This window comes from Drosophila teissieri, unplaced genomic scaffold, assembly GCF_016746235.2.
Source record: "Drosophila teissieri strain GT53w unplaced genomic scaffold, Prin_Dtei_1.1 Segkk125_quiver_pilon_scaf, whole genome shotgun sequence".
Taxonomy (NCBI): Eukaryota; Metazoa; Arthropoda; class Insecta; order Diptera; family Drosophilidae; genus Drosophila; species Drosophila teissieri.
Genome location: NW_025224991.1, coordinates 47,917 through 60,012, shown reverse-complemented (window position 1 = coordinate 60,012; position 12,096 = coordinate 47,917). Strand labels below are relative to the sequence as shown.

The 12,096-nt window shown below is 44.3% G+C and overlaps 1 long non-coding RNA gene across 1 annotated transcript; it reads left to right on the top strand.

The window, feature by feature from the left end:
* The first annotated feature begins 4,115 nt into the window (after positions 1-4,115).
* Positions 4,116-4,613, top strand: LOC122625560. The gene is made up of 2 exons (XR_006326617.1): positions 4,116-4,461; positions 4,519-4,613. It is a non-coding gene; the product is annotated as an uncharacterized LOC122625560 (long non-coding RNA).
* The last annotated feature ends 7,483 nt before the right edge of the window (positions 4,614-12,096 follow it).

Genomic DNA, 12,096 nt, shown 5'->3' with positions numbered 1-12,096 from the left:
TGTAAATGTAAATGTAAATGTAAATGTAAATGTAAAAAAAAAAAAAAAAAAAAAAAAAAAAAAAAAAAAAAAAAAAAAAAAAAAAAAAAATGTAAATGTAAATGTAAATGTAAATGTAAATGTAAATGTAAATGTAAAATGTAAATGTAAATGTAAATGTAAAAAATGTAAATGTAAATGTAAATGTAAATGTAAATGTAAATGTAAATGTAAATGTAAATGTAAATGTAAATGTAAATGTAAATGTAAATGTAAATGTAAATGTAAATGTAAATGTAAATGTAAATGTAAATGTAAATGTAAATGTAAATGTAAATGTAAATGTAAATGTAAATGTAAATGTAAATGTAAATGTAAATGTAAATGTAAATGTAAATGTAAATGTAAATGTAAATGTAAATGTAAATGTAAATGTAAATGTAAATGTAAATGTAAATGTAAATGTAAATGTAAATGTAAATGTAAATGTAAATGTAAATGTAAATGTAAATGTAAATGTAAATGTAAATGTAAATGTGGATGTCTTTGCGCAACGGCAAACAAGAGAGCGCGATCTGCAGCTGATCCGCATTGATAAAGCTGAGGTGTGATGGACTAATTGTTTTCTCCAATGTTGACAACAACATAAGTTTTGGTGCTGCTGGCGGCTGCGAGACCCGACATACTCCCCTCGTTGGATGCGTGGCTTTCAACCGCATCATTAAGGCAAGGCAGACACAGCTTTTTCACTGTCCACATCGTCAATCCTGTTGGTGTCTTCAGCACAGCAACGCGGGCGACTCCATCTCTTCCAGGCAGGGTCGGCAAACATTCATCCTTAACGAAGTCCATGTCATCCACAACTAACCCAGGCTTGGGAGTGCGCCACTTCGATCGCTGTTGCAGTATGGTTAAATACTCTTCCGTCCATCGGGATTAGAAAACCTGCTACAGGTAGGCGAGGCGCTATCAGCTATCCAAGCGATTGGTTTAAATTTGTCACATCTGGCTCGAAAATTATGAAGACGGGCCAGCATTAAAAAAATTTGCCTTAGTTAAAACATCAAAATCGGCAGGGTTTTTTGAAATTGCTACTAAAGGTCGAGAATTAACTACCGCAGATATGCGGCAAAGAAGAGTTCTCAGCTTATCGAAGGTCAAAATGGAAGAGCCACAGGTCGATTAAAGTGATGCTTCGCTGTCTTCACTGCAGCTTCCCAAAGACCACCAAAGTGCGGCGATCAAGGCGAAATAAAACGCCATTCTCCAAAAGGCAAAAATCCAACATTGCTTTGGTGCGGTCGTCGCAGAGGAATAAACGCCTGCCTGAAATGTGAAAACATGTGTAAGCATGGATTTTGGCTGGATTTCCAGACGTTCCAAAACGGTCAATACTGCTATATACAGTGAAGGGCAACAGATATTTGAAAGCAACTGTTACGAACGGCATGTAAATGTAAATGTAAATGTAAATGTAAATGTAAATGTAAATGTAAATGTAAATGTAAATGTAAATGTAAATGTAAATGTAAATGTAAATGTAAATGTAAATGTAAATGTAAATGTAAATGTAAATGTAAATGTAAATGTAAATGTAAATGTAAATGTAAATGTAAATGTAAATGTAAATGTAAAAAAAAAAAAAAAAAAAAAATGTAAATGTAAATGTAAATGTAAATGTAAATGTAAATGTAAATGTAAATGTAAATGTAAATGTAAATGTAAATGTAAATGTAAATGTAAATGTAAATGTAAATGTAAATGTAAATGTAAATGTAAATGTAAATGTAAATGTAAATGTAAATGTAAATGTAAATGTAAATGTAAATGTAAATGTAAATGTAAATGTAAATGTAAATGTAAATGTAAATGTAAATGTAAATGTAAATGTAAATGTAAATGTAAATGTAAATGTAAATGTAAAAGAAAAAAAAAAAAAAAAAATGTAAATGTAAATGTAAATGTAAATGTAAATGTAAATGTAAATGTAAATGTAAATGTAAATGTAAATGTAAATGTAAATGTAAATGTAAATGTAAATGTAAATGTAAATGTAAATGTAAATGTAAATGTAAATGTAAATGTAAATGTAAATGTAAATGTAAATGTAAATGTAAATGTAAATGTAAATGTAAATGTAAATGTAAATGTAAATGTAAATGTTATAATAACCGCATGAAAAAGAACCGGCGCGACCGTCAGGTCCAGCTTCAGATCGTCTACTGCCAGTGTTTCGCTGGGACTCAAGGCAACCTTCGTGTTTTTGCTCTTCCTTAAGGCTTCGGGTAGCCGTGTTGCGAAGTTCCTCTCGCAGCGACGATACCAATCCGCTGTGAAAGCTCGAACATCTTTCATAGATTTTAGGTATGGCATCCTCTGAATCATAGAAACTCACCAGGGGTCCATTCGCAACAATTCATCTCCAACGACTAAAAGCAAAACCTGGTGATTTTAGACTGATTTCAGTCTCTGGGCTACTCAAAGCAGGTACTTCAAGTGCTTTTGGAAGCCAGGATATAAAGGTCGTCCAGTTAGTCGAAAACTTAAAACCGGAAATGATACAACGGTCTTCCAGGAAGCGTAAACGCAGTGTATTCCTTGCGTATGCTGTCCCGTTCGATTTGACAGAACTGTCTATACTGGAGGTAGAATAATATTGCCTTACTTATTTCCCCATAAAGTACAGGTAAATCCAAGCGTCCGATAATTCACCGCCGTTCTCACCACCGATAACTAAGCCTTTTCGAGTTCCCTACAGTTCTTGCCCAGCACGCAAACACTGGCTCGAGTGTCTAACACGCCTGTGGGGTGCGTACCCAGGATGTTACTTTTCCGAAGGGTCTAGGACCCTTGCGCTTTACGGCAGTCACCACAGCCCTGCGGTCTTTGGTCCACCACGAGCGTAAAGTGTGGTAGCTTCTTCCGGCCCTTTAGAATTTCGGTTCATTGCTCCCGCTGTTCTCAACTTCAGCATTGGTGGCACTGGGTGGCAAATTCGGTGGTCTGTAATAACCTCTACTCGTTCTTTGTGGATGTCTTTGCGCAACGGCAAAGATGCAAGTGAGAGTACAAGAGAGCGCGATCTGCAGCTGATCCGCATTGATAAAAAGTGCTCAGCAAATAGCTCAAACTTAAGAGGAAAGTCGTGGGGATGCTTTGATGAATTATTTTAAGTCTACCAGGGCAGAAGTTAAACATGAACTGAATTAATACCGCCTGCCTGAAATGTGAAAACATTCGTAAGCATGGATTTTGGCTGGATTTTCAGGCGTTCCAAAATGGAAAATGTAAAAATCTATCGATCTACCTAAAAACTTTTTGCCACGACCACTCTTACGCCCACAAACCGCCAAAAACTGTCAGTGTTGAAGAGCCTCCTTCGCATTTTCACTAGCTGAGTAGCGGGTATCAGATAGTCGGGGAACTCGACTATAGCGTTCTCTCTGTTTTTACTTATGGAAGTTTATCTTGGTTCCGCCGAAACAGTACCGCTCCAAAGCCAATGAAATGTTGTTCATGTTGTAGCGTTTACTTTTTACGATTTTTCCGCTTCTTCCGTCCCTTTAGAATTTCGGTTCATTGCTCCCGCTGTTCTCAACTTCAGGATTGGTGGCACTGGGTGGCAAATTCGGTGGTCTCTAATAACCTCTACTCGTTCTTTGTGGATGTCTTTGCGCAACGGCAAACAAGAGAGCGCGATCTGCAGCTGATCCGCATTGATAAAGCTGAGGTGTGATGGACTAATTGTTTTCTCCAATGTTGACAACAACATAAGTTTTGGTGCTGCTGGCGGCTGCGAGACCCGACATACTCCCCTCGTTGGATGCGTGGTTTTTAACCGCATCATTAAGGCAAGGCAGACACAGCTTTTTCACTGTCCACATCGTCAATCCTGTTGGTGTCTTCAGCACAGCAACGCGGGCGACTCCATCTCTTCCAGGCAGGGTCGGCAAACATTCATCCTTAACGAAGTCCATGTCATCCACAACTAACCCAGGCTTGGGAGTGCGCCACTTCGATCGCTGTTGCAGTATGGTTAAATACTCTTCCGTCCATCGGGATTAGAAAACCTGCTACAGGTAGGCGAGGCGCTATCAGCTATCCAAGCGATTGGTTTAAATTTGTCACATCTGGCTCGAAAATTATGAAGACGGGCCAGCATTAAAAAAATTTGCCTTAGTTAAAACATCAAAATCGGCAGGGTTTTTTGAAATTGCTACTAAAGGTCGAGAATTAACTACCGCAGATATGCGGCAAAGAAGAGTTCTCAGCTTATCGAAGGTCAAAATGGAAGAGCCACAGGTCGATTAAAGTGATGCTTCGCTGTCTTCACTGCAGCTTCCCAAAGACCACCAAAGTGCGGCGATCAAGGCGAAATAAAACGCCATTCTCCAAAAGGCAAAAATCCAACATTGCTTTGGTGCGGTCGTCGCTGAGGAATAAACGCCTCAGTTCAAGAATCTCGTTCTTTGCGCCAACAATGTAAGTTGCGTTGCCGATCCAAATTTTTCGTGGAATTCTTCTTATAAATCGTTTTAGGCCGTGCAAAAAAGCTACTTTAGAAATATCCTTTATGAGCTCCAAATGTATCGCCTTGGTTGCAAAGCAAATAAAAACACAGACGTATAATTTTACAGGAGCCGTATAGCGCGCCTCAGGCTTGTAGAAAAATGGTCCACAGAGGTCGGTGCCAGTGACTTCAAACACATGAGAACCATTAACAAGCTCTTTATGTGATCAATTACTGCCCTGTTTACGGTTTTCCTCCCCCCAATAGGCCAATATTGGGATCAAATTATGCTGAGAAGAGCACGAGGACCAGTATGTAGGTTGCGCCCATGAGCGTGATCCTTTGGTAGGATGATTGGGTGGCGGGCATTGAAATCCAACGAAGAGTTCTTCAACCGACCATCTACTCGAAGAAGCCCAACTTGGTCAATAAAAGGTAACAGCAATAAAGGGTACCACCTTTGGTCTGCAAGGATGCACGCTGAACCAGACGCAGCAACAGAGAAGTCCCACTTTAAACGTCGGTGACAGTAAGCCCAGGATGTCGAATGGATGTGTCCAGGTTACGGGGCGAGGACTGTCACCCGCTCTCCGCTCCCTCCCTCTTTCCCTCGCTCTTCACCAAAGTATTGCTCCCTGAATCTCCAATCCTACTCTTCCCGTGGCAGCTCAAATTGGAGTCTCCGCTGCGCTCGGGAGAGCTTAGTTTCTAATTGGTAATCGCCAAATAAACTACACGCCCGGTTGCGCCCGCGCAATAATTGAAAGTAAAGTGTTCGCCTGCTCCTCGCTCCTCGAGTGTTTTTCATTTCAGCTTACCACGGAAAATTCCAGGCCAGCCACCCCCAAACAAACATTTGATCCATTCGAGCCGGATAACCTGGTTTTTCTTCGATTTTTTACACGAACAAATTCTAAGATAAGTACGAAATTGCCCTTCCTTTTAATTGTCAGTCTGCAGCAAAAGGTTCGAAAATCCAATTTCGTTCAATTTGCTGTAAGATTTATTGTCAAATCTAACGGATTTCTCCGACAAAAGGCAATTAAAGAAAAAGTACTTATTCATTCCTACGGGCGCCGTCATATTACTTCACCGTTCCCATTCACCCTCATTCGTGAAAGTTAAAAGTCCAAATCTCCAAATATATTTAAATATTCATCCCGTCCAAATTCCAAACAAAAATAAAAAGTCCAAAAAAGTGCAAAATTCTAATTAATAACAAACAAAGAACACATACCCTCTGGCCATTCCAAATAAAATATAAATTAAACATTTACGCGCCAGTTCCATATTACATCAACATATATTACATATTACATCAACATATATTACATATTACATCAACATATATTACATATTACATCAACTTATATTACATATATTATCTACATATAAGTTATGCAACCCATGGTTGCGGGGGGTGCGACAAGCTCTTGTCACTGAATAGCTCACCTAGTGAGTGTAATCAAAATCCTTGTCATCCTAACAATGGTGAAGGTAGCGATCCTCAGAAATAGACGAGTCAGATGATTTAAACGTTATAATTTGCTTTATTGAAATATTTTAGGAGAGATGATTCGATTTTACAATTGCTGGATTGCAGTCGGCTTCGTTCTGGTGTCAGGAAAAGACTGACTTCTGTCGCTGGGCCTGGTTCGCACTTGAGCTACGGCTCCAGAGTCGTGGGAAGTAGTCGCGGCCGGTGCGGGGTGAGGGGCGACTCCGCAAAGCACTTGGGTAAGCGGCCGTAATTTGAGCCATGCCAAGTCGGCGGTCGCTTATCCAACGTCCGGCGGTTCTGCCGCTCTGCAACAACAATTGCAGATGCAGCAGTTTTTCGGCAGCGCGATCGCGACCAACAACAAGAAGTGTCGCTGGCTGGCGCAGCAGTCAGCGTGATTGTAGCTGTGTCGCCTGCCGACGCAGCGCATCGCAACCGGCGGGTCATTGAATACACTGTTGCGTTGCTGGATGAGGGAGGGGGCGAAGTCAGCGTTTTGAAGTGGGCATAGCGGAGTTGAGTGACCGTCAAGCGGCGTAAGAGGAGGAAGCGCGTGTTAGGCAGGCTGGTGGGAGGGGGTAAGACAAAGGGGAAGGGAAGAGGGTTTATAACTCCTCCCCCCTCAAGATCTGCGTCCCGCAGATTATTGGGCCTTGGGTGCCCTGTTAGCTTCTTGTACCTCCAGGTCCAATGTGCCGTCTCTTATGATTGGGATCCCCTTGGTCGATGTTAGCTTCCTCCATACGGTGTATAGGGCCACTCCGACAACCAAGGCGACCAATGCTTCCACCAGGAAGGAGAAAGAGACCTTCTCGGACATACCGGAGAGTCTCTTCACGTTCTCCATATTAAAGGCGTTGACGTAGTGCATTGAAGGCGCGTATCCCGTGGCAGTTATTGAAGTGAGTACTGCCGGCATGACTGTAAAGTGCGTCGAGGAGTAGCTCGTGTAAGTTCTTCCGGCCACACTGATCGTCTCAATTGCGAACTGGACTATGTAAGTTCCGGCCAAGTGGTGGGTCCTGGATCCGACCTCCATCGTCCCGTTGAAATTAGACAGGAACATTGTACCATCTTCGACCAGTTCTATGCGCGCCTCGTTGTTCCTGAGAAGTTCGCATTTAGCCTGGCCGCCCTTTAACAGCTTGGGAATGCATCCGTTCTCGTCTAGCTTCAGAAGACTCTTCTCCGGGCAAACAGTCGTGTTTCCCATGGAGAGGCAGTCGTCTACTACGGCGTAGGTCTCCTCGGTGGTTACGGCGACTTTGTCATGTTTGACCATGACTTGTTTTCCTCCATGCGTTGTCGGAAGAAGAAGAAGAAGGCGGTAGTCCTTGGGGGCGACCTTGGGCATAGACAAAATGTATAGCAGCGCCGTTCCATTTGTTAGCACAGACGGGCGGGAAAATTCCAGTGCTTCTACTGTATTCTGGTACGGCAAGTTCCTGACCTCGGTCAAAATTGTTTGTACCTCCCCATGGTCAAGTAAGCGGGAGTTTACAATTCCTGTCTTAGCCAATTGGCAAGCTTGGGTCAGCTCGCCGACCTGACTATCGATGATCAGGGCCTTGTGCAGTAGCCGTGTGTACATCTCCATCGATGGCATTGACCCTCGCAGCTACTTCGTTCAATTGTCTCAGGGACTCATGTGAGGCGTCGAACAGGCCAGCGTTTATCCTTACTTGCTGGTCGGCCGTTTTGACGACGTTTTCCTGCGCGCGAAGTATGGCGTCCCAATCCGACGCGTCCGGAGAACCCGCAATCTACTTCCACGCGGACCCAATCCAGTCCAGTGAACGACGTCCGCGCCGCGCGCCCATCAGTCTCGACAGGCCTTCCCGCGATTCTTCCAGGTAGTGCGTTACCAGCGCTTCAATCCTGGGATCCATTAGTAGCTTAGCCTCGCGTTGAACCTCCTGAACCAGTGCCTCGAGCCTTGCCAAGTCGATTACATGCGCCAGTTTGAATTGACCGTTGACCCGCCAGACTGTGCCTTCCTGCAGCGGCACAACCGGAGCTTCATACTTGAATATATCCGCAGCTCCCACCATTTGGGCCACGATGATGCTTGCAATTAAAAAATGTAGCTTGCAGTATTAAATTTTTTGGGGTAGGTGTTTGATTCCTTATTGTGTGTTATGTGCTTAAGGTTACGTGTAGTAAGGGAGGGGCACAAGTGTGTGCGTGTAAGAAAGTTTGTGAAACACACATGTACTATCCAGCGCTTTTTCATTTTTATTTTTATTTTTTTTATATTTTTTGTTTTTTATTATTATTATTACTATGATTTATTTATTATTTCCGCAGATCGGACTTATAAAAAATTTTGCCTGTCTTGGTTTTAATCGTCACGTTCCTATCCTCAGCAACCTCTTCGGCCCTGAAGCGCGGCTTTTCTTTGGTCTTAATTTATTTATTGGCGACAAATACCCTGTCTCCCTGATCGTAAGACACGGGTTCAGAACGGGTCTTATTGTGGGCCGCGTTTGTGAGTTTCTGCCTATACTCTATTAAGCCTCTAACATCCTCTAGGACCTTTGTCCTGAAGTTAGTCAGACCCTGATAGTTGATCCTGGCCGAGCGGTCGAAGAACAGGTCCGCCGGCTTATTCCCAGTCACCGAGTGAATAGAATTGTTGTATCTGTCCACTGCTATAGCGACCAATTCGTTGAACTTGAAGTCAGGGTGTTCACCTTTCAAACATCGGTAAATCTCAAGGAAGGTGGAGTGAAACCTCTCGATTTTTTTGGTCGGAGTATTGTAGAGCGCAATCCCCAGCGTACGCAAATAGTTCAGTACCGTCGGGCACAGGAGGCCTCTCTCATTGTCTGAGACCAATACCTTCGGGACGGTGAAATAATGAAGCACCTCTACTAGTCTTTCCCGTAGATGAATCGAAGATTTTGATTCTAATGGGAAGAGCTTGGCAAATTTGGTGAACTTGTCTATACAGCTCAAGTAGATTTTCTTTTCTAATGTGAAAATATCGATGTGAAGGATTTCGCACGGATATTTTGGGATAGGTGTCGATTGAAGGAGCGGTTTATTGGGGTGTCTCTCGTACTTGTAGAGTTTGCAACACTCGCACGACGAGAGTTGCTTGCGGATGGTGCTGGCCATCTGAGGGAAATAAAATTTCTCCAAAATTTGTAGGCGCACCTCCTTAGCGCCCCTGTGAGCTCTGCGATGTTCTTTTTCAATAACTTCGCAAACCTCCTCGGGATCCGACAAATCTGTCACCAACCTTTGCGTTATTCGTAGTTTGAACGAGGCAAAATTCTCTAAGCATTTATGTTGGAATGATGACAGGTAAATTTCCGGAATCTTAACCCCGTTGATCACCGATGGCTTGAGGTATTTTCCCAGGGTAACGACCAAATCGGATGAAAGACCAACTCCAACCGGAATGAGATGACGCACGAAGCCCCTGTGCGGTTGCTCGCACAAATATTCCGATCGGTTGGGATCGAAAACCAATTGGTTGCGGTATACGTTAATGGGAACTTCTACGTGGGGGAGTAGGTGAGACGAGTCTTCGTCCGCGCTATGAATGGTGGAGCCCCCTTCAGTAGCCGATGCAGTGTCCGAACGGCACTCATCAAGGTAATGGTTCATCTGAAGAATACGGGACAAGGCGTCGGCAACGACGTTGGATTTACCAGGCTTGTAAATGAGTACGCAGTTGTACTCCTCAATTCTTGCCTTCCAACGTTTCAATTTGGCATTGAAATTTCTACTCCCTAGCGCAAACGTCAAAGGTTGTGGTCTGTATAAACCTTAACAGATGCAGCGCCATACAAGTAGGACCTGAGGTTGTCCAGTGCCCATACTATAGCAAGCATCTCCTTTTCTATAGTGGCATAGTTTTCTTCAGTTTTGGACAGAGTGCGCGAGATGTAAGCTATGGGGCGGTCTTTTCCCTCAATGTCTTGCGACAATACAGCTCCCAGAGCATAGTTAGACGCATCTATGGTCAAATGGTATGGCTTGCCGAAGTCTGGGAAGGCAAGCACTTCTGAAGAGGATAGGGTTGCCTTGAGGTCGTCAAAAGCCTGTAGGGCCGTGTCATCGAGCTCGACCGGGACTCTTTTAGATTGGTTCGCCTTAACGCGAGCGGATTCCCCGCGGGTCAAATTAGTCAGAGGTTTGGCGATTTTTGCATAATCGCGAATAAACTTTCTATAATAGGATGTCATCCCAAGGAAGCTTTTCAGTTCCTTGATATTGCCAGGGGGTTTCATTTTTGATATGGCTTCGACCTTTTTAATGTCCGCTCTGATACCGTCATGACTGACGATATAGCCGAGAAACTCAACCTGGGTGGACAAGAATTGAGTTTTGGTCAGATTAGCCTGAAGCCGGGCCTTTTTAAGGCATTCAAAGACCAGGCGAAGGTTTTCCCAGTGGCTATCATAGTCGTTACTAAAGACGATGATGTCGTCAATATATACGTAACAAATTTTGCCGATGTGTTCCCGAAGGACATCATCGATCATGCGTTGGAAGATAGCCGGGGCGTTTTTCAAGCCGAAGGGAAGGCGGAGGAACTCATATTTCCCGTTAAGGGTGGAAAATGCCGTTTTCACGGTGTCGGATGGTTTCATGTGTATTTGGTGAAACCCCGAAGTAAGGTCAAGTGTTGTAAAATATTTGGCTCCGCCGAGGCTAGCCAGTGTGGAATTTATGTCCGGGATCGGGTAGGTGTCGGAAATCGTGACCGCATTCAACCGTTTGAAGTCGATGACTAATCGCCATTGCTTTTCGCCATCCGGTTTCGGCTTTTTTGGTACTATCCACACCGGAGAGTTATACGGACTTTTAGACGGACGTATGATACCCTCACTCAGGAGTTCTTTGATTTGCTTATCCACTTCAGACCTCAAGTTCGCTGGGTAGGGGTAACTTTTCGCGTAAATTGGGTCTGAAGTGTTTGTGCGGATTTCTGCCTTTACACAAGTATCGACGGCCTCGCCCGGTGACAAGGGGTCGAAGAGCTGCGAATACTCGTCAATTAAGGCCTTTAAGGTCTGTTTTACACCATCCGGATGTGTTGGGTCTATTAAGGCATTGACGTTGGGGGACCTTTTGCCAAGAAGGGGGATCTTTATCCCAGGGGATATGACCAAGCAGTTGTTCTTTCTGTCTACTAAAGCCTTTAGATCTTTGAGGGTGTCGTCCCCTACCATCGAAGGTATTCAGTCCGGGGAGGACAAAGAAGGTGAGGGTCAGGTCGTTTCCTAATTTCTTAAAAAACTTCCCGGCTACGCAGCGCGTTATTGTAACGGAGCCCGTAGCCGATTGGACGCGGAAGGGGATAGGAAGGACAGTCGACCCGGCGGCGATTCTGGGGCTGATGAAATTTTTGTTTGCGCCGGTATCGATCAGAAATTGTAATTTAGCCCCATCTTTCCCTTCGTATTCTAGGTATGGGACGCTGGAAAGGCCTCGGTCATAAAATGTGGGCCCTCAGTTCCCATCTCAGGGTCGTCCCAATCTTCCATAGCCTACTGGCGAGGCATCCTAGCGTTCTCAGTACCGAGCTGATCGTAGTAGGGGTCAGTTGGAAGGACCTCGCTATGCTCAACAGGAATTGTAATAGAAGGGTCGGGTATGGGTTCCATGTGGTATAGCTTTGTTGCCCTTTGGAACGGGTTCTGGTATTCGGACGATGTTCGCTTTATTCCAGAACCCTCGTTCTGGGGGGACCTATAATCTGAGCGGTGGGATTGGCCCGACCGGTTCGACTCCATTTTTATGGCTGGTCTCGGGCCCTGGAAGCGGTTGTTGTTTTGGGGCCCACCATATCCCGAGCCTGATGAAGGTCTACCGTTTCCCTGATAGGGGGAAGAAAAGCGAGGAGCGTTTGGCGGCCGGTAGAACCGGGTATTTGGTACGAAACTCGCCGGCGCGAAGGACTGGGTAAAGTGACCCCCTATTGGGGCAACAGCCTGTAACTCCTTGCAAAAGAAGTATGCTTCTTGTAAATCTTTTGGTCTGCGCATGACCAGTAGCCTAGAGGCATTATTGCCGAATCCCCTGATAAAGACGTCAAGAGCCTTGTCCCTCGAGTGCTCTGAGAGGGCCCTAACTGCCTCCATTGGATAAC